General features: G+C 35.2%; 1 pseudogene; it reads right to left on the bottom strand.

Annotated features, from left to right (window-relative positions):
- Positions 1 to 529: 529 nt before the first annotated feature.
- On the bottom strand, positions 530 to 11,767 carry LOC107719639 (phospholipid-transporting ATPase IC-like; annotated as a pseudogene).
- Between the last annotated feature and the right edge of the window lie 13,052 nt (positions 11,768 to 24,819).

The raw sequence follows: 24,819 nt of genomic DNA, 5'->3' as shown, positions 1-24,819 counted from the left end.
ATAACTAATAACTCAGAAAGGGTAACAGTTAAATTATAAAATGGATGGCTGTGAATGGTGGTGTATGGAAAGGTATAGTTGAGATGTTTTTTTTCCCCTTTTTGGGGGGGGGATTTTGATGTTCTTATAAGGTTCTCTTACTTATGTTTTCTTTTATTGATTTATTTTTTATTTAAATGTATTGTTCTGTATTAAAACTAATGCAAATAAATATATTTGGGAAAAAAGAGAAAGAATATATATTTCAATTAAATATATTTATTTGTAAAATATTTTTATACAAAAGAAACTAAAGATGATGGGATTTACCTTTTTTATCAACTATTTGGCCCTATGATGCTCATAATGTTAAGACAAATCAGAGATTTACGATTTTTTTGCATTTTAAAATGTACAAACCTCCCCTTAAGATGGCAAAATGGTCACTATCAATTAGATTAGGTGTATTCTGAACTTTTGAACCATAGACCTTCGGTTTCAATATTTGCTACTCACATTTCTGTTACATTTTCAGTGTATGAAAAAAAAAACTACACAGAAGATGCTAGCATAACACATCACCACTATTCATTTCTATATGTGAAGCCTGTGGAGATTCTTTCTTCAGACCATCTGCTGTAACCCTCCTATCCTGTGGGGGCACCCTAGAGGGAAGCACACCGCAGGATGAACTACGCTGTAGGGTACCTCTCTGAAACCACGACTTCAGGTCAACAGACTCATTCGAGCTGTGGATCTGCATGTGTAGAAAGGAAAATACGGTGAGCACAAACAATAACAAAACAACGTCTTATATGCTAATTGTGACAAAAGGATTTGCGGTAAGAAAGTATGGATCAACCTTATGTTTGTTGGGGTTTGTTAGCACAACACCTAAGGCCCTGATGGTTATTGAGGGAAGGACAGCAACGCATGTGGTCACACATATGGTCAGCCAAACCTCAGGGGTCCTGTAAGCATTTGGTGATGCTCCTGAAAATTCAAGATTCAGATAATCAATAGCTTTTCAACATTAAGGGAATCTTCTTGAAATTCCTTTTTTACATTCTTACATTTTACAGCTGAACAGTTTTTTAACACTGCCTCCTGGTGGTCTACATAAATTCTCAAATTCAGACTGTGAAAAAGCTTCACATGGTCATGCAAAACATGGAAATAGATGATTTTAAAATTTGATTACCATGTGATTTTTTTTTAAATGATATAATATAAAAAATTATAAATTATAAATAAGGTTAATATTCATTCATTCTAAATTATCAAATATCTAATCAAAATAATTTTAAAATCTATAACATTATTTTGAAAAACAAATATAATAAAAATAAGGTTAATATATATTTTTTCTAATATTCAGTCTAAATTATACACATGTTTAAAAAGTTTAAATTATTATTAACATTTATAACATTTAAAAAAAACAATAATTATAAATAAGGGAATATTCGTTTTTCTAATTCATTCTCAGTAACAAAATATTTAATCAGTTAAATGATAAAAAATAATAATGTTTTAATATTCATTTATTCTCAGTTATAAAATATTTAATTAGTTCAAATTAACTTTAACTTATTTTTAAAATCTATAGCATTACTTTGAAAAACTAATATAATTATAAATAAGACTAAAATGTTATATCCATTTATTCCCCGTTTAAAAATAGTTACAAACATTTAATTTCATTTAAAAAAAACATTTGATTTCTAAAATCTATATATATTTTTTAAACAGTCATTTGCAATTATTGGATAAGTCATGGAAACATAAAATCATACAGAAATAAAAAATATATTTTTAAAAATAATAACGTTAAATAAAAATAGCCTCTAAAATTGCTCTTTGTTGTAAGAGCATTTTCTATAAAAATTGAACCCTGATGAGATGATACAGAAAGTTTACTACTTGATTAAATGCATTTGGTCTCTTCTTCTAGAGATATGTGATTTACACGAATAATGACTAGAATACCCAGACACGAATACCCAGGAAAAAGTAGTCTTTAGGTGAGGCAGTAAAGAGGCGAGCACTATGGAGAGCCAGTGTGGACAGAAAGAACACCACCAAACTAAAAATGACTGCTGCAATGCTGAACTTGGGCCAGAACTTTGTATGTAGAATAACCTAAAACCGGCAAAACAATACTTTTATTTAGTTATACTTTTATTACATTTTATTGTAGCCTTTGTTGATGCCATCTAGTTACCTCAACAGTGATGGTGAGCACTACAGATGTTTCAACCGTTACGGCTAAAGTGATAATCGAGAGCAGAGTACTGCAATATTCCCATAGGGATGAAGAACAGGATGCTGGAGGTGTAGAACGAGTAGAGGAGTGTGATGGCCAGAACAAATGGATTAAATAGCTGCTTCTTCTGTCCAATCGAGTAGATCTCAGGCCAACACAGACAACTCTTGGCGCTCACGTCCTATCATGGAGTTAAAGGCACAATATGTAATTTTCGCCGCTGGAGGGCGCGTATTCAAAATAAACAGAGACAAAGGCGTAGTTTGATGACGCCGTGTCTGAGTGTGGAATCATGGGAGTTGTGGTCTTCATCCCCACAGCCGAAGCAATCCGACGGGACTCGGCACAACATATTAAAGTGTCTTTGGTGTTTCCATGTTTTCTACAAAACCGGAAATCGAGGGGTTATGACGTCATTGGCAGGCGACACAATGACACTATGGACACGGTCTGTATCACTAGTTAAAATTGCTTATTTCTCTGGATTTAAACATTCTTCGAAACATTTGGGATAATGTAAGTACACAAGTCAGCAAAATATATAACACTGTTCTAGTGGTTTTTGGATATTTTTATAAAAAAATCTTACATATTGTGCCTTTAATGTAAACAGTTAGACTTCCATGTAAACCAATCAGATGTTAGATTTGTAGTGATTGGTCAAAATGCTCTGTATTGGCTTACCTGTTCAAAAATACCCACACACTGTATAGGCAGGGATATGTACATGGTTGTGTAGAGGCTAATAAACCAGCTCTCATACATAGGCTGGAAAAGATGGAAAAATGCACCAAAATAAGCTTCTCATGTCATTTATTATTAGAGAAACAATACTGCATGTTGTTTTAATCTCAAATGTATCTCAGTTTGACTGTAATGAGTGAATGGGTGTAAAGTGGATTAAGTGACCCAGTTGCTCTACCTGAGCGCTGAAGCCATTGTAGAAACTATACCAAATGTGCACCAGAGCAAAAGCAATGGTTTTGTAGAGGAAATAGCGCAGAAAGATGCAGATGCGGTATGACCAGCACCCGTGTACCAGCAGCAGCCTGCGAAGAAAGCTGAACTGTGCCAGAGCGAAATCTGCATTCTGCACTGCCTGACTGCCCTCCACGCCACAAAGACCTACGTGAGAATTTGATTTGTTTCCTTGTGAACTAACAAATAATGCATTTAAAGAGTTGTGGTTTTGATCAAACAGGAAATTTCTCGCTCTTGATCATGTTGACATCGTTGACATCCTTTTTATTCTCAGCTCCTCAATGTGCGTTTATTGAACTAATTAGTTTTTCCACAAGGTGGCAACACTTGGCCAAATAGTTGTTTCACAATTTGAAAAGAAACAGATGTGACGAAACAACAACAAACTATTGGAGATGCCCAAAACACCCTCAAGGCAATATGCAAAAATTTTTTGTTTTACAAATTGGTGGCAAATTCATACACTCTCATCTGTACGTTTTTGTACGATCTACTTACGCCTCAATGTTTAGGGGCAGGGTTATGGGTCGACCATCATGCTTACGTTTTTCCTAAAAATCATATTTTTCCTTACAAATCACATCGTACAAATTCAAAATGAAATCAAAAATGAAAAATGAAAAGGAAGGTCTAAATTTCATTATGAGCATTTTTTAAAGGGGTCATATGATGCGATTTCAATTTTTCCTTTCTCTTTGGAGTGTTACAAGCTCTTGGTGCATAAAGAAGATCTGTAAAGTTGCAAACACTAAAGTCTCAAAACCAAAGAGATATTCTTTATAAAAGTTAAGAGTTAACCACGCCTACCTAAAACGGCTCATTCTAACACGCCCCCACATGTCTACATCACAATGTGGGAAGATTTGCATAACACCGCCCAAATGTGCACGCAAAGAAAGAAGGCCTAACTTTTATTCTCGCTGTAGTATTGTTGACGCTGCAGCCGTTTTGTAAAAATCGACGCGTTTCAAAAAGGCGGGGCATAGAGGAGAAACAATAATGTACAGTATGTGGAAAATAATGTGTTTTTTGAACTTTAAACCGCATAAACACATTTCATTACACCAAATACACAAAATAATGTTCTTTTTAGCAGCATCATATGACCCCTTTAAGTTCTAAGTAAAAAAAAAAAAAAGTTTTTGCTGACAACTATTAAACTGTGTGGTCAATAACCATTTTTTTTTTTTTTCAAAATGAAGCTGTGAATGTATCCTGCGTTACATTGGGACCAATGTCCTGAGGGTCCAAATACGCTTTGGGGCCCCCTGGTGGTCAAAAGTTGTAAATTCTAAAATCTGCTCATAATTTATGGCCCTGTAACTGCATCTTGCAGCTATATTTTCGTCACTCTCCTTCCTTACCCCCTAGCAATTACAATAACGTAATAAATATTAATAATGGCAGAATAAATAGCATTTCTACTAACCATCCCTCCACTCGCTCATGACAGTGTGGCAAAAACTCTTGGCACTCAGGGCTGCTCTTTTCACGTAGCTTGTCCACCAACCGCTGGTCAGAAAACTTCAGTCCACCACAGGAAAACCGGTTCCAGCTTAAGTCTAGTGGCTTGTTGAAATCATAAAGCGAAATGTGTTGACTGTGACAGGGTCAGCAGATTAAACCAGCAATAAATGAATGCATTAATTCTTACCTTGATTTCCTTTGACATGTCACCTGAACAAACAGACACTTGTCATTAGTGACATTATAAAATACAGAAGGCTGAAAAGAGCCTCAAAGAAATTAACAGACCGTAAATGTGTCCGGCGATGAAGCATTGACGAAAAAGCAGGTGGTCTTGCGTGAGAGTGCTGGTCTTGTCACTGAGCAGGTGGCCCACCTGACCAAATTCCTCATTCAGGGTGGTTGTACGGGCCTGTGCTGTGCTGTTATTGTCCTCCCAGTATATCTCAACATCCCAACCAATCAGGAGACAGTGTACCATGTGGATAACTTCAAATCTGGTGTGAGACAATGAACTGGTTGGCGAAATATTAAAAGATAACATAACCTAAATGTTAAAAAGGGCATAATTAGACTATGGAGAGCTGGTGTTACGTTATATAAAGAGACATGGGCATAGAAGGACTAAGTAAAATGATGTAGCCCCAGAAGGTGAGGAAGCCCAGGTAGGCAGGAGACGAATCACGCTGCAAGACTGAGGGGAAACCCTGTACTCGAAAAGCCCAGCGCCCACAGCCCAGAGTAGAGCCGCTGTCAGCATGAACAGCAGAATCTGAAACATGATAAACAGTGAGTTAGATAGGGAACATTTTCAGACAGATTCATAAGAAACATTCATAAAGACACATGTTAATACATGAAAACTTTACATACAGAAAATTTTAAATAAATAAAATGAATTATTATGATTATTATTGCTATTATTATTATTAAAAAAAGAGTTAAATAATAATAATAACAACAATAATAATACATTTCCCTCTTTCTTTTTCAACAAATAGTCAGTGAAATGAGGTATTAAAAAAATCTAAAAATTATTTTTGTCAACCTCAGGAGGTCAAACTAAATATTAAATACTGCCATTTACTAAGCAGATACATAAAATATGCAATTAGGAGTGATTACACATATTCGATGCAGTTAAAAAAGCTACTATTCATGCTATTCATGTCAATTTTAAGCTAGATAATAGTTGATGCAAAGTTATACGGTTTCTTCCTCTCTCTTACCACCAACACAGTTTTGTTTAGTAATATTTCCTCTTGACTTTTCTTCAGTTTCAGTTTTCCACAGTTTGCAGAATTTTACTATCCGAACCTGTCATGGTCAAAGAAGAACATTACATTTTTCATCTGTCAACCAAGCCCATTTGAAACAATAGATCTGCATAGGACTGTTAGCAGTTAGGCAACAAATAGCACAGATTTTATTTACCTGTGTATATGGCCAGCCCATAGGCTATGTCTGTATTTCGCAGCACAGTTCCTCGGAGGAGCAGGTGGCCTGTGTCCAGAAGGTGTCGCTCTCCATTCCGAAGTAACTCACCCTTGAAGGAATGCAAGTTACCGTTCGGTTCTTCACACCACACGATACCTAATGTAAAAGAGAGAGAGAGAGAAAGAGTCAAAGAAATGAATAGAAAGCTTATCTTTTTGTCACTACGAATGAATGACTCCAATGTTTGCGAGTCCATACAAACCATCAAAAGCTGCCAGGTTTTGCTTAACCGAATCTCCATTCAGCTCAGTACGAGTTACACTCAGAGCCTGGCGAAACTTCAAGTTGGTTTCTCTGCAAACAGCAGAATAATACAGTGTGAGAACAATGCAAACATGCTACTTTAGCATTGAAGCTAATTTTCCACAACATATACAGCATATATTTCAGTGTTTGTTTCACCACACTCTTAAAAAAGATGGTTCTTTAGAGGTTCTTTATATATTGGAACTCTTCTATTTAGAACCATATCAGCCTGAAGGATCCTTTTATGCTGAAATGGTTCTTTGTGTTAGAGTTTAGGGTTCTTTATTCAAGACTTTTTGTTTTTCAAATCTGTAACTGTCGAAGCCTCCTCATTATTGATTTTCTGGAGCTCAGCTATCCATTTATACACAGAATGCCAACACACTCTTAACAGGTAGATTTCTTTCTTAAAATGTCTATAAATTAAAAGTTTCAAATAGTAACCAGTTTCCTTCCAATCATGTCTTTTCCTCCTTTTAGTTTAACAGAACATGTAAATGTGACCAGGTCTGTTCAGCAGGAACTATTCAAGCCGTTCATGCCAGACTGGGGAGAGAGGTGTTGTAATAATGTAAAATATCTGAAAAATAATGTGTTTTCCGAACAACCTAGTATGAGAGCCTGTTCTAGTACATCCCCAAAACAAAATCAAGACTTTGTAAAAGAGCATAATAGGACCCCTTTAAGGATCCTTCTCTCCTTTTCTCCTCAAAGTAACAGAGATCTTAAATTTATGATCCATATTGTTAGATTTAAAAAAAAAATTATTCAGTTATCATTTATTAATGCATTCAGCTAATAACTGTTAAAAATAAAGCTACCTAAGTGACAACATGCTTTGTTTAAATGTAAAACCCTAATAGAGGCTACAAGATATTATAAGACTAGGGGGGTAAAAAACAATATTAATAAATAATAAAAATAATAAGACTAATACATATATATACACACACACACACACACTAATAATAATAATAATAATGAAGATAAACTAATAAAAAGGTTCTTTATGACACCATTAAAGTCCTATACAGCACTTTCAAAGCATGGTTCTTTATGGAACCTTATAAAAATGTTCTATTTAGCACCTAAAAGGGATCCGCTATTGTTACAAGCCAAATAATCCTAATCTGGTACTGTTTAGAACTATTTTTCCTAAGAGTGTACCATAATATACAAATTTATAAAACACACCAGTTCATAGAACTGCTTTGAATATCACAGAGTGGTTCAGCAATTAGCTTTTAGCTGCCGTGGGAAAGCTAGTCAGTCAGTTCTAATGTGTGTCCAGAGGGAGATGCTCTTACCCATCGATGTCTGCTGTTTCTACATATCAAAGGCTGTGTGGCTCAGTGCTGCAAAGGAGGAGCAGATCTGCCTGGGACAAACAACAGGAGAAACTTCAGCGCTGTCAGCGTAGGCTAAACTTGTTTGCAGTTAATCTGAAGAGGAGAAATAACTTCATAGATTCACTAAAAGTCACTTTGAGACCAAAAGGTTTAATATTTGTTTATAATGACATTTTTGACTGCTGTAGCTGGGTTAGAAACACAGATACACACACTCACAGGTATGATCTGCTCCTTATGAATCTGGAGAATGTCACCAACATGTACATCTTTCCACTTAACAGTTTTGAAGCTGGAGATATTTAAGAGAGGAAGATTTTTTAAGTGAGAGATTCTCTGTAAATGGTTTATGATTTTATGTTTGTTTTGTTCTTGAGCTTTGGTCTCACTCTCAACCATCTCCAGGCCCCTGACAGCATTACTCACCCCTCAGGAGTGAGAATGTCACACGGGCGCCGGTTCATTTGTGCATCACTGCGTCGGCGGCGCTGAGAGTTACTGCTGTTCTTCAAATGTCTATGTAAGTGAAAGTAGTTTAAATGTATCAGTTGAGAGAATGACAAGAATAATAGACTCACCAAGTCTGTGGCCAGATCTTTACACCCACGCACAAGCAGATCAAACAGCAAAGGAAGCATTGTGCTGTACCAAGGGATGGTTGCAATTATAGGAACACACTGTAAATAAAAGCAAAGATGCACAAAACAGCATACATTTCCACCTATATCTTTTATATATATTTTATAAGTTTAATTTTATAATTTTATAAATGATATATATATATATATATATATATATATACACACACACACACACATATTTAATGAATACATTATACATTTCTGTCATTAAATGGATTAATAATATAAACATTCTTAATAATACTGTACATATATATAAACACACAATATACACATGCACATATATTATTACAAAATGTTATATTAATAAATAAATATTTCTAAATGTAAATTCAATCTGTTTTTAATACTACACATTATATATATATATATATATAATGAATATTTAACATTCTGCACCATTTCCCATCAACTCCATGAAGAACTGTGGATCTGTTTTATGTAGATGATCTTTATAAAATATACTTCAGAGCCTACAGTCATTTGCATATTTGTAAATATAAAAATATGAACACAATATGGACAGATTACAGGAAAAATCTACTATATAACTTGTGCATCATGCCAGTTCCAATATAGACTCAAATGGGGTCGAGAATAAAGCATATCATTGCCAATATTAAAAGAGGTAAGTACTCCAAGATTTATGAATTGAAACTCAAATATTTACCCTATACAATTTAACTGATGTTTCTATGATTTCTCATTTATCTAATTTATTGTAACAAAGGGTGTTTGCCATTTTTTAGCCATGACTATGTTTTTGACTCACTATTTGCAAAAGAGCATGTTTCATTCATCGTGAGTTCAAGGTGGCCACTTGAGTTCAGTATTCATAGGAAAAATGTGCTAGTCAAATAACTGGGTTTGGCATTTAAATGTGAATTAGTGGCGCGAATCTTACTGCAACAGAAATGGGAAACAAGACCCACAAACCTGCAAGACCACAATGAGTAGGAAGAAAAGATGCGCTGCTAGCTGGAACTGTTCATACAGGTTAAGAGGCAAAAAGGTCAGAGGAGTGTATTTGTAGCTCCGCACCACATTGTCCTGGAAACAAAACCCATTAGGAATGAATAAAACTGGGTACTTGCTGTCACACCACTGGAAACATCAACATATGTGTGGCAGCCCAAAGGTATCAAATGTTGTTTAGTGCTTCCATAACTACTTCTCCCTAGCCAATATGCATTAAAAAAAATGTATCTCAGCATAACGCCCCCAGTGGAAACAAGAAAGATCTGCGGTGACAGGATTGATGAAAATGATGGTCGTTAGCCCGAACCTCCCATTTGACTGCAGAGAAAAGATGATAGAACATCACGTCATCCAAAACATTCAGAGATAGAAATTAATCATTCTACAAGAATGGAAATTCTGAGCCACATTTTATCATAAGAGACAAAACCACCCAGCATATGATTTTTTAATTGTGTGACTGAAATATTACTGCTTTTTCTGTCAGCACTAAACACACCCAGATCTAGTTCATCTTCAGCCTTGAGATGGAAAACTTCACAAGTGAATGTATCGGTAAATAAACATTATTAAAAATATTGTAAAAATTAATAAAAAAATTCTGTTTGTAATTTTCTGCATGAAAAATAGGTTAATGTATTAATGTAAAATGTATTAATGTTAATACAATTTTCTGGAGTGGTTTACAGATTGTTATTCCTACTGTATTTATTTTACTGTGAATTATGGACACTATAGCATCATATTTTTTAATGACACTTAAAATTGCTTGAGTCCAAATACTCAAAATTGCTAAGTGGAATAAATCATGCCATTTCTATATATATAAATATATATAAAACAATACAAAACATTGGAACAATTAAAAAAAAAACATGCTTCTCACTTGGTGTCAGAGGTGTGTATATTTATTTTATTACAATTATAATAAATCATAATTATAAAAATGATAATAATTAATCATTTTCTGTTCGATTCCCTTTCAACTGGATCACAACATATAAAGGGATCTGAATGTATGGAAATGATTAAATATGCAGTACGCTGCTTGAAAGATAAAAGCAGGAGATCAGTAATACCCACCTCTCTGTCTTGCCATTTTAATGTATTAATGTAAAATGTATTAATGTTAATACAATTTTCTGGAGTGGTTTACAGATTGTTATTCCTACTGTATTTATTTTACTGTGAATTATGGACACTATAGCATCATATTTTTTAATGACACTTAAAATTGCTTGAGTCCAAATACTCAAAATTGCTAAGTGGAATAAATCATGCCATTTCTATATATATAAATATATATAAAACAATACAAAACATTGGAACAATTAAAAAAAAAACATGCTTCTCACTTGGTGTCAGAGGTGTGTATATTTATTTTATTACAATTATAATAAATCATAATTATAAAAATGATAATAATTAATCATTTTCTGTTCGATTCCCTTTCAACTGGATCACAACATATAAAGGGATCTGAATTTATGGAAATTATTAAATATGCAGTACGCTGCTTGAAAGATAAAAGCAGGAGATCAGTAATACCCACCTCTCTCAGTCTTGCCATTGGCCATGACGGAGTAATGCACAGAGACAGTCTGTTCTTGAAAAGAAGGATGAAACCCATATTAACAGGTCAGTTGACAGTGAAACATTTGCATGAAGTCTGTCATTCATTATATTGTTACCATGCTGACCTGAGACAAATAGACTGTAAGAGTCTTCACAACTAGCAGATTGTATAAATTTAATGCAAATAAATGTCATAATAATATAAAATTGAATTGTATTTTAAAAAGAAGAAATACACTAACAATTATTAATAAAATATATAGTTGTTAATAATTAACATTTAAAAAGTATTAATCATATGACTTGCTACATAATTTAAATACATTTGTGAATACATTAATATATATTTTCATAGTAGCCTACCATTTAATACATGGTGCATTAAAAAAATACTTTTTTTTCTGGATGACATCATAAATTCACACGATGAAATATAAACAAATGCATGTGAACACTGAAGAATATCTAAATTAGCATCACCTGTCCTATTACTGTACTTGGGAACGACACATTCCATCCAGAGAGAGCGACACAGTGCCATGTTTGATTAATAAAACAAAGTGCTAAACTGTGAACACTTGGAAGTTTCACCTACAAACCACTTCACCTGCTTACTGTTTTTTGTTGCTTGATAGCAGATCCCAAAGGGCTCACTTTCCGTGCTCTTCTCCCCAGCGTCTCATCCAGGTAAATCACAGTTCCAGGCGTTCCTCACGCCAACCAACCCTTGAGTCTCATGGATATGTCAGCGCATTTGTTGAATCATGTCTCTCTCGCGCTTCTGTTTATCTCTGGATGTTGTGTTTAAGGATAAACTCCTCACAAACCTCATTCTCTCCTGCTCTATCTCCTCCCTCTCAAGTGCACGGCTGGGGAATTTGTGGAAATTCGCTCAAGGTAAAGGAGGGGGCTGGAACTCGATACGCAGCAGGAGGAGGAGAGAAAAAACGACGGGACTAATGTGAGAGAACAGTACAGGAAATTTAGAACAGGAGAGTACATTTAAAGATTAAATGTATATTGAAATACAATTATAACATTTTGGGGATACAAACAACAGATAGGCCTATTTTATACCCAGCTAACAGAGAACATTCTCAGAACTTTGGCTAACGTTCTGGCAAGGTTCTCTCAAAGTTATAAACAAACGTTATTTCGGTAACTTTGACAGAATATTTGTTCTATTCATTGGTATCTTTAATAATGTTCTCGAAAGATTAGCAGAAAAACATTTATACATTGATCAAGGAAAGTTTTTTTTTCTGAAACATTTTAGTTGGAAATTCATTTATCGTTTTTTAAGAACATTCAAAGAACATTCATAAGTAAATTGATAGAAATTCTAAACGATAAAATATAATGTTACCTTAACATTTCATTTTTCATTTTTCATTCAGAGAACATTAAAAAACAACATTTTCATAACTTAGCGGGAACGTAGCGAAACATTATAAAACGGTATATGATCACTGGAAAATATATCACAGAGCACGGCTAAATAAAACAATCTGTTTTTCATCAAAACATCATACAGGAGTTGAGTCATTTGTTGTCATAACAGCATAAAGGGTGTGCTATTATTGAATCAGAGGGATGTACTGTAATTCATGGAAAGAGCATGATTCTAAGTGTTCAAAATAGTATTCATATTATATTGCCATATGCAGTGTGAACACTTCACAGTATGCAAATGTTCTGTATGTATGGACCAGATTTGCTTGAATGTGCAGTATAAGGAACAAACACTGTGAGGAATATTATATTCCACAATGCAACATCCATGACTTGACATTTAACCGTGGTACAAGAGTTTGCAAACTCATTAATTATCAATATAATATAATTAATAATACCACCATTTATCTTCTTCTTTCTTCAGACCCTCTGCTATAACTCTCCCGTCCTGTGGGGGCGCTGCAGGGGAACCCAACTCTTGGTGAATAACTTTCTAAAAACTTTCCCTTGAGTGAGACACCATATAGTATGTACAATGCTGAAAGGCATCTCTACAAAAACAACAATGCATCGCTTTATACAATACAGATTGTTTCAAAGCCGCTTTACAGTGTTAAACAGGAAAAACGTGTGCTGATAATGCAACAGGACAATAGAAAACAATCAGTTTATCAGTTAAAGTCAGTTCATTGTTGATTCAGTGATGTCATCGTCCAGCTCAGTTCAGTTCTCTTCCAATAGTGTCTGTGCAGTCAAGTCAACAATGTTGACTGAAATTGTGTCCCCAACTAAGCAAGCCAATGGCGACAGTGGCAAGGAACCAAAACTCCACTGGTGACAGAAATGGAGAAAAAAAACCTCGGGAGAAACCAGGCTCAGTCGGGGGCCAGTTCTCCTTTGGCCAGATTAAAACCAGCATGGTGTGGTTTAATACCAGGCTGCAACACACATCAGATTGAGCAAAGGACCCGTCTGGTTCTCGTGGTCTTGTGCCGATGGCCGACGAGGTCTTTACAGGGGATCGGTCTCTAGGGTTCATCTAATTGACATGGTCTCCGCTGACATTCATGGCTGTAGAGGTCATCTCTAGGTGCTGATCCACCATCTGGACTGGATACAGGTGATTGCAGTGACCATCTGATCTGGATATGGACTGGATCTGGGTGGCTGTATCAAGCTAGCTAAATATGTTTAACATGTAAATTCTTGCTAAATATGCAGTTATATTATGGGCCGTTGGCATGAATTGTGCTCGTGATGAATCGGTACTGGTGCGCTCTTGGAGCGAATGAAAACCACGACGCTCCGACTTAAAAAAAAAAAAATCCGCTTCTCGCTCCATTCATAATTACGCCGCTCCGCTCCGCTCACATACTCTGGTTTACACAGCGCACACAAAGCCTCTGTACTTCCGGTTTCTCTCAACATGGGGACAGGAGACAGTCAATAAATGGGAAAACAGAGTAACTGGCGTTACTTATTTGAAAAAGTAACTCAGATATTTTCTTTACTTTAAAGTTACTTTACTAGTTACTTGAAAAAAGTAATCTGATTACGTAACTCGCGTTACTTATAATGTGTTACCCCCAACACTGCATGCAGAGGTTTTTGGTCCAATAATTAACACCTTTGTTTTTTCAAAATTTAGCAGTAGGAAATTACTAGTCATCCAGTTTTTGTATATCAGCCATGCATTCTATTAGTTTTGCGAATTGGTATGTTTTGTAGGGCCATGAAGAAATATAGAGCTGAGTATCATCAACATAACAGTGAAAGCTAACACCATGTTTCCTGATGATATCCCAAAGGGTAGCATGTAAAGCATGAAAAGCAACGGTCCTAGTACTGAGCCTTGTGGTACTCCATACTACAACGAAATGATACTTCTTCATTCACTGCTACGAATTGATGACGGTCAGATAAGTATGATTTGAACCATGCCAATGCAATTCCTCGAATGCCAACATAATTTTCTAGTCTATTCAAAAGAATGTTGTGGCCGATAGTGTCGAATGCCGTGCTAAGATCCAGTAGCACTAGTAGAGAGATACACTGGAAATCCTCACAGATACCATTTTTCTCTAAGAAAGAACATAGTTGTGAGGAGACCTTTTCTGGTATCTTTGACAGAAAAGGGAGATTTGAGATTGGTCTGTAATCAACTAATTCTCCATTATCAAGTTGTGTTTTTTTAATGAGAGGCTTCATAACAGCCAGTTTGAAGGTTTTCAGGACATATGTGACTATGTACCACAAAACCAGTCATAAGGGTCAATTTTTTGAAATTGAGATTTATACATAATCTGAAAGCTGAATAAATGAGCTTTCCATTGATGTATGGTTTGTTAGGATAGAACAATATTTGGAAATCTGGAATCTGAGGGTGCAAAAAAATCAAAATATTGAGAAAATCGCCTTTAAAGTTGTCCAAATGAAGTTCTTAGCAATGCATGTTACTAATCAAAAATTAAGTTTTAATATATTTACAGTAGGAAATTTACAAAATATCTTCATGGAACATGATCTTTACATAATATCCTAATGATTTTTGGCAATAATTTTGACCCATACAATGTATTTTTGGCTATTGCTACAAATATACTCCAGCGAGTTAAGACTGGTTTTGTGGTCCAAGGTCACATATCCAAATGACAATGATGAATTAATGATATTTAGAAGAGGATCTATGACTTCTGGAAGAACTTCTTTTAGTAGCTTAGATGGTATAGGATCTAACATACATGTTGTTGCTTTAGATGATTTAACAAGTTTATACAATTCTTCCTGTCCTATAGCAGAGAATGACTGGAATTGTTCCTCAGAGAATCTATAGTGCACTGTCTGATGCAGTACTGTAGCGGACGGCTGCATGGTTATAATTTTATCTCTAATAGTATCGATCTTGGAAGTAAAGAAGCCCATAAAGTCATTACTGCTGTGCTGTTAGGAAATGTCTGCGCCTGCTGATGCTTTATTTTTTGTTAATTTAGCCATTTTATTGAATAAATACCTGGGGTTGTGTTTGTTGTCTTTTAAAAGAGACAAAAAGTAAGCAGATCTAGCAGTTTTTAAGGCTTTTCTGTATGTAGAAGTACTTTACCTCCATGCAATACAAAATACCTCTAGTTTTATTTTCTTCCAGCTGCGCTCCACTTTCTGGGCTGATCCGTTTAGGGCGCGAGTGTGCTCGTTATACCACAGTGTCTGACTGTTTTCCTTAATCTTCTTTAAGCGTAAAGAAGCGACGTGTCTAAAGTGCTAGAAAAGAGGGAGTCAATAGTTTCTGTTAGACCATCAAGTTTTTCTGAGCTATTGGATATTCTGAGGAATTGAGACAAATCTGGAAGATTATTTACAAAGCAGTCTTTTGTTGCAGAAGCGATGATTACACCATATTTGTAACAAGGAGTTGAATTTGCAGCTTTAGCTATATGGAGCATACATGAGACTAGATGATGATCGGAGATATCATTGCTCTGCTGCAGAATTTCAATGCCATCTACATCAATTCCATGTGATAGTATTAAATCTAAAGTATGATTATGACAATGAGTAGGTCCTGACACGTGTTGTCTAACCCCAATAGAGTTTAGAATGTCTGTAAATGCTAATCCCAATGCATCTTTTGCATTATCTACATGGATATTAAAATCACCAACAATTAAGACTTTATCTGCAGCCAGCACTAACTCAGATAGAAAATCAGCAAATTTTTTGATAAAGTCTGTATGGTGCAGTGGTGGCCTGTATACAGTAGCCAGTACAAACGTCACAAGGAATTTATCATTAACACTTATTACATAATGCAGATAATGTTATATAAAGCACCATTACTTCAAACAAATTATACTTGAGAACAGACCTCTGAGAAATACTGAAAATATTGCTATAAAATGTAGCAACTTTACCTTGTAAAGCTATTACCTTGAATAGCTAATACAACTACAACATACTAAAGCCAAACCTCAGGGGTACGGTACTATACAAAATGAATATAGATAGGGAGATATGTTCATCAAGTTTATGACAATTGTAAGGAAAAGAGGTTTGGTGAGAAAACAAACAGATGAGTGAGTATAGATAGAAAGAACTACATTAAACTAATGATGCTACAATGCTACAATAAACGTGGTCTTGTGATAATAAATATGGTCCAGTTTGTAGAATAACCTGGAACAGACAGGAGAAACCAGAAACCAAATTTCTACACTGGGATGAGTTTCTTTAATCAGTTTTTGCATAGATGCTGCATGTCATCTAATGTAAATTATGTGGCCATCGATCATGCTCGCTTATATGCAATCAAATGGGTTTGTGAATCAAGTTACTTTGACAGTGGAAATTCCCAGGCACAGACGACGATCTAAATGTTAATGTGTAGAGCCTAGTAAACCAACTCTCATATATAGCCTGAGGAAAAAACAAAAGGAATAAAATTGTCAGAAGGTTTTATGTGCTTTTAATTGACAGTTATTAGGGTCAATGGCATATAGGAACATTATAAGGAATTTTGTTTAAAATATAGTTTAAAACACATGCTAAGTTCTGTGGTGTCTTTTTATTGATGCTTATTTTATGTACTTTTGAAAAAATATACCAAGAAAAGTTTAAAATTTAATAAACAATGTGGTAAAAAGTAAAGAAAAAAGATAATTTTTTAAACATTTCCTTTAAAGGGGTCATATGGTGCGATTTAAATTTTTCCTTTCTCTTTGGAGTGTTACAAGCTCTTGGTGCATAAAGAAGATCTGTAAAGTTGCAAAGACTAAAGCCTCAAATCCAGTGGTTAAGTTGTATTTACAACACTGTTCCAGAACACTTCAACCCAAATATTCAGATGTGTGCAGCACATTTTATGGAGGACTGTTTCCTGATCCTGGTAGAGTAGACTACAATGCCGGCTGTTCTTACTCACAGACTGTAAGTACGTTTTCATTTTAAGGATTTGCCACTGATGATTCAAACGTGAGTTTTGAGCAATGTAGAGTAGCGTTTGTAGTTTGTCATTTCTCCGATCACAAATGCAGATATGGTTTTATGTTTACGTGGCGCGATGCAATGCAACGCGTAAAAAGACAGTATAAGTCATTATAATCCGTAATTATGTCCCAACAAATACCTCGTTTATAATGGGTTTTAATGTTAATGTCCCGGCCGGGACAAGGCATCACAATATGGCAAGGGGCGTAACATTTCCGTCACACGCTTGAGATATTCGGCCAATCATAACGCACTGGATAGCTGGCCAATCAGAGCACACCTCGCTTTTCAGACCGATGAGCTTTGTAAAAATCGACGCGTTTCAGAAAGGCGGGGCATAGAGGAGAAACAATAATGTACAGTATGTGGAAAATAATGTGTTTTTTTAACCTTAAACCGCATAAACACATTTCATTACACCAAATACACCAAATAATGTTCTTTTTAGCAACATCATATGACCCCTTTAATACACGTGACAAATCTTGATCATTATTTTTTTTTTAAGGTTTTCATATATATTTTATGTTTATTTTTCAAATATATAAATATGAATATGTATACTAATATATAAATGAATATTTTATAAATTGTATGAATTATTACAATGTAAATAATTTAACACTTTTGGTGAGTTGCACCATGGCATTCAACTTGAACTAACCTTGCCTTGTAATAAAATGTCAAATGTTTTTAAAATATTATTAATCACTTAAAGCAGTTTGTTAAAAATGACAATAAAAGTGACGGAAATTACAATAATAAAACATTATGCCACACTACTTAATTTGTTCTTTTAATGAGGCTTTTTATTTTTATATTAATATTTTTCTATTATATAAATGTGAATTTTTATACTAAAATATGATGAATAGTTTATAAATATTATGAACAATTAATATATAAATATTGTTACATTTTTGGTGAGTTGCACCACATGGCACTTTAACCTGAACTAGCCTTGCTTTGTCATGAAAAAGTCAAAAGTTTTTTAAATATTAAGCAGTTTTGTTTTAAAGAAGAAGACAATAATAAAACATTATGCAAATTTTAAACTACTAAATAAGAATTAGTTTCAATAAATTTTCTTAATGAGGTTCTTTTAATGAGGCAGTTTATTTTCATGAATATTTAAAAAAAACAATGACAATAATACAACATTGTGCCAAACTACTTTTCAATAAAAGTATTTTCAATAATTTTGTTCTTTTAATGAGGCTTTTTTCTTTATTGTGATATCAGGACAGTTGTATCTCTCTGACATTTCTGACTTTATCTGATTTCCCCCTAAAAAAATAACCAAATAAATTTGAATACAGAAATTAAAAACATGCTCATTATTGAATAAGTGTATTCAAAACATTCTATGTAAACTGCACTTTTTAATGTATTTTTACATAAATGAATATATCATCATGCCATTGAATCTCTACAACTTACCAAATCAAGTCCACAAATCTTACAATTGGACAATTTTGCATAAGACAGACATTATTGCATACGGCTTATCTGGTCTCAGTCATCACGCTTGGATTTCTATCTTGATGTACTTACTGATAATGATCTGACTTTCTTCAAACATGTTACAGTGCATCTCAAATGTATCACAGTTCGACTGTAATGACAGATATTTTTGCAGTGCGGTTGGGGTTGGTGGGTGTAAAGTGGATTAAGTGACCTAGTTGCTCTACCTGAGCGCTGAAGCCATTGTAGAAACTATGCCAGACGTGCACCAGAGCAAAAGCAGTGGTTTTGTAGAGGAAATCTCACAGAAGGATCACAGATAGCACACGTACCTCTGCAAGATGTCTGTTAAAGATCGTTTCATCTGGAAAACATCTGCTGTGTACAAACATCTGACATCTTTCAGACGTCAGTTTTACATACATTCTAAATCATAAACACCTTAAAGACATCTTCTAAACATCTATTTGACATCTGATAGGAAACGTCCTAGACATATTGCAGATGAGCAAACACTCTAAAAAATACATCTTGGAGATGTAAATGCAAACGTCAAATAGATGTGCTAAATGTACTATCAGGGAAGTGGGGAGTCTGTGGGAGTTTGGGTGGGACTTTGATAGCGTGGCTCCTCCCCATGAACACTACCGCACAGACTCTGGCTCCAAATGACGTCATTGGCGCAAGATGACAGCGGCCACACTGGCATGTTTTGGCTTCACTTTTCCATAGTGGAAGGAAGTGGAGATGTGTCGTCCATCTTTTTTACAGTCTTTGGCATGAACACTCAGGAGCAACTTGACTGTGCATCTGAAACCGTAGTTATATGCATGTATGAATATCAATATCTGCAACAGTCTTCAGCAAAACTATAATACAATGAGACAAAGGCGTTAGCAAACACAACATCAAAAAGTTACCATAGTTTAAAAACTTGTAATATTGAGTTAATACATATAAAAAAAAGCTTGTAACACTCCAAAGAGAAAGGAAAAATTGAAATCGCATCATATGACCCCTTTAACTCATTCTCACCTGTGAAAGGTTATCCAATTTCTTCAAGAAGTTAAATCTCAGCGGTTTTTACAACCAAGGGTGCGCAATCTTGTGGCATCTTGAGAAACTCATTGATTTTTACGAAGACTTGTGACCATTCCAAGATGGCGGACACATCCGCCCTTTTCGCTGAATTTCGTACCTGCTCACCAAACTTACATACTCCCAGAACAGACGTTTAATTTGAAATGTATAGTTTAAGGCTGTTTAGATATTTTACTCTAAAAATATATATATTTGTGTGGCATTATTATTTATTTGTACTTAAAATCAATTCTTTGTTAAGGATCAGTCAGTTCATTTGAATCGTTTGAAATCAGTCAGTTATAGTGTTTGGCCAGAGAGAGCTGCTATTGCCCACAAATGTTTCTACATAGCAAAGACTGTGTGGTTCACTGACGGAACAACATTGTAGCCCTATCTTTTGTTATAAGTGAAAATAGTGTTGGTTGAGACTGTGACTGATGAAAGCACTCTTATTCCACTCACTACATCAACGGCCAAATTTCTAAACCCATGTACAAACAGAACATTCAGGAGCAGCACATAAACCAAATAAATGATAAACCAAAGCAAATAAAGAAACAGACTGAATGAAACACACAAGATGCACAAACCAGCATATTTTCACACCCCCAGTAACCGTACTCTAACCACTAGGAACTACACAAATGAATCATAAGGACAAACTTGGTTTTAATTTGCCATTAGTGTGTGGTGACATGCCGTGCCACGGTGGTTGGTGGATAGAAAGTAGTCTATTGACTAAAAGTTTCCTTTGTATTTGTAATCAATGCCTAGTGTAAGCTTGTGAACATCCGAGAAATTTGGTAAAAGGCATTTTTACTTTTTGAATTTTATAAATGATAATTTTATTTGTAGGCTATTCATAAAAATAATGAAAAAGAACGAACGGAAGTACGCAATCCTGAAATGTTTTGTCATTTTTTGTCTTCAAAGAAACAGCATGGTTTGCAAAATTAATTTTATTACAGTAGCTGACATGAAACACTTTTGGGAAGTTGACATATCTGCCAGTATGATATGTTATACTATAATATTCGTGAATCCAAACTGACATCACGAAAACCACATTATAGGAAACATAAGCTGTCTGTCATATATCTCATTTATAACATTAACTGTGTAAACCTTTCATTACTGTGAGGGAAATTAAACCCTCAAACCTGCATGACCACAACAAGAACTAAGAAATCGTTTGATGCTCGCTGAAACTGTTATAGGAAAGAAAGGTTATAGGGTATTTTTGTATCTTCGCACCATGGCAACAACCCATTTGGAACAATATTTTTAGTAAATATTATTCAGTGACTTTCCCAAGTCAGTATGATCTAAAAAAAAGTTTCAAAGTTACAGCATAATTAATGGCTCCAGTGGAAACATCGGAAAGATGTGCAGCGCGACGACTCATCAAAGCGGCTGTTGACCTGGACTTCCCAACTGAAATCATCTGAATGGTTAAAAACATGGTTCAAGCTCTCATGACATTCAAAAGTTTCATTTTCTACATTATGCTTGTCTGTATGATTCATATTTTGGACCCACAGTTGATAAAGAAGAATCTTGCATGCTGTTTGTGAAATGAAAAGAGTTTATACCGAATATAGATGTTACTTGGATTATTTAGATGTGTTAACACTTTCAAGTAGGCTATGAATTGTTGTATTATTTTTTTGGTGCAACTTCTTTCTTCGTCCATATTCTCACAAAATCTGTGTCTGTCTGAATCTGATACACAAAATGCCACATCAAATATTTATTATAAACACTGACAAATCTAGTGTTCAGTTGTGATTAAGAATGAATTAAGACTACAGTTTTTTTAATTGACTCTCAGACTCACCTTTTAAAAATAATTAAATAATAGGCTATTAAAATAATGCTACTGGTGTTGACAAATTCATATTTTGCATTTCACAAAGCACGAGCCATTTTGTTATTGTTTCTAGCTAATCAAATTTTGTAGCTATATGTATGTATGCATTGCAATGATGCAGTTGCATTAGAGGTAGTAAAACATTACTAAAGATCTAGTTAAATGAAAACAGTTAAATGAAGTGTTAAATGAGCAGTAAACACTGTGGAGATTCACCCACAAAGTACCTCTTCTGCTTACTGAAGCGTTTCATTTTACTTCCTTGATAGCAGATCCATGGTTCACATTACATCCACTTCCTTTCACCCAGGTAAATTACAGTTTCATTCATGTAACCTCCTAAGTCCATAAAGCATCCATAAGTCTCAAAACAGTATGTTAGCATCATGTCTCTTTCATTAACCCTTCTGGAATTTGACAGGAGAAAATGAAGGGAAAAAATTATAAATATTCAGATGTCATCTCACCAATAAAAAGGTTATTTTGCATATTTATTGTATTTTTTTGGTCGATAAAAACATAGTTTATATTATTTATAGTTTGTTAAACAAACTTTGTTTATCGCATTGCAAATTAAAGGTTAAGTTAAGTGCATTGCATCATTAAGCCTTCAGTTCTGACTCAGGTTGCTTTTCTAACCAATCAGACTGTTTTTTGCTTAGCGGATGATCAAAAATCCCCAAAATCCCACTAAAATTTCTGACTGTAACGCCTCCTTCATTTTATTGATTGTATTGCCCCAGTGCTTTAAGGTTTAGTGACTGTACAGATTTGTTCATGTAGCCCCACATCATTCTGTATTATGACTTTGTTCCTTGTATTCACACACTCAAAAAATGAATTGATTACCCTTACTTAATTTAACTGAAGAAAGGTTTAATTAAACACACCCACTGCTCTGGGTGTGTGTGCACTTGGATGGGTTAAATGCAAAGCACAAATTCAGAGTATGGCTACACGTCACTTCACTTAACATGTCTTTCCTTTTACTGAAAAACACAAAGTAACATTTAATACCTGAATTTACTCTCCAAATGCAGTCCCTTGTGAAGCAGGCTGGGAACTACAGATCTACTGTCCAGCTGACATCAACAAAAATTATTCATGTAGTTTTAACACAAATTAAGTAAACTTCAATTTTAAATATGGTAGCGTGAACACAATGAAATTGACCCTTCGCAAAGACTTGCCCCCCTTAGTTACTGTTGCTGCATTACTGTTGCTGTGTCACTCTCACACCACACATCATGTTCTCACGCAGTGAAAAATACATTGCGGATCAAAGACAAAGACTATAGAATACCCAAGACGTTTCACTCGTATAGTTTTGAATGGGGAAAAATTCAACATTCATTATGGCCGCTCTATCGAACGAAGTCCGCCTTCTAAGTAAAAGAGCCAATAGTTAATCGGTAAAGTCAGTGCATCACTGCAGCTGCCGTTAGAAGTCCTGGTCGCTATAGAAACAGTCAGCGTTCTGAGACGTGAGCTCAGTAGAGGGCATGCACACTGGCTGGTCTAGCCTGAAAAATAAGCTTTTTTAATGTTATGTGAGCAAAAGAAACAACGTTTATGAGACAGTTATTGTCCGATTTCATTTGTGATTTCAAATATGAAATGTAATCTTAAGTTTGGCAAACAGTTTTGGAGAATTTGATGTTTAGAGCTGCACTTGCATGCCCAAGAGGAGTTTCAAAGATGGCCGCCGAGTGGCATGATTTGCCTTAAAGGGGTCATAGGATGCTACATGCACTTTTACAAGTTTACAGGGCAGGGGGAAGTTCGGGGAGGAGTTATATGAAACGTAGTTTGCGGACCAGTGTTGCCAAATCCGCGATTGCCGCCGGTTGTTTTTTATGTCAGCAGGTTGAAGCGACCCCAATAATGTGATATTTAGGCCCTGGAATGTGAATTGTACCAGGAGAACCCCGCCAAAAAAATGTGTATTTTACCCCCCGAAAGCGATTTTTACTGGGAAAGCAATTGGGCTATTTTCAGGCTAGTTTTGAGTAGTAATTGGGTGGGTTTTGTAGCGAAAACCTGGCAACCCTGCACCAGACAGAGCTGTCGGTGATTCTTCCTATTGTAAAGTCATGCAGTGTGTAACCACCTGTCGTCGTTCCACCGTGCAGTGTGAACACAGCAACAACTGAATGCTACCCCAGATAGTCGTTCAGTGTGAAACCAACAGTGATGCGACGTCTTTGAAAATCGTGCAGTGTGAACTCCGCATAAAGTAAACAGTCTCTCTGAGAGCAGTTCGGAAGAGAGGGACGGGGGTCAGCAGAGCTCATTAACATTTAAAGGAAAATGCTACAAAAACGGCTTGATCTGAAAAGAGCTGTTTTTAACAGGGTAAAAAAAGGTGCTTTTTACACTACCATTGACAAATTTTAACCAAACTATGTTACAGACTTTTCATTAAGACCCCAAAGAATCATATCAACTTGTGGAAAATGGGCATCCTATGACCCCTTTAAAGGGACTTTGGCAAAGAGGACACTGACAACACGCCGACAGACAAGTCATATCCAAATAATAAATACCGTTTTGTGGCTCTTTAATGTGTCGTGACATATCGCTTAATGCCTCAGTTCAAGCGGCACGTGAACCGATCATCTCTTCCTCTTTACTAGTTATAGCACGAAATAAACTAGGGCTGTGAATCTTTGGGTAGACAGCGAATCGATTCGATTCACAATTCATAGGTTTTCGATTCGATTCTTTGATTCAAGAATGATTTTTGCAAATTCAGAACAATTCGATTCACAATTAAATTCGATTCAATTCGATTAACGATTTGATTCCGCATTCTTTAAGTGCATTCACAGGATTATTTAAATGCTTCCCCTATATTCTTTAAATGCTTAGTCAGGGGGCAAATTACACAGCAGCCTTTATGGTTAGAGAACCATAGGTTAGAGGAAAAAAACACTTTTGTCCATTGTTAGATGCTAGTTTAATGATGCTATGGCATGACATGGCATA

This window comes from Sinocyclocheilus rhinocerous, unplaced genomic scaffold (genome assembly GCF_001515625.1).
Source record: "Sinocyclocheilus rhinocerous isolate Xijiao unplaced genomic scaffold, SAMN03320098_v1.1 scaffold1294, whole genome shotgun sequence".
Lineage (NCBI taxonomy): Eukaryota > Metazoa > Chordata > Actinopteri > Cypriniformes > Cyprinidae > Sinocyclocheilus > Sinocyclocheilus rhinocerous.
Note: the sequence above shows the minus strand (reverse complement) of the source record. Positions and strands in the feature narration are given on the sequence as shown.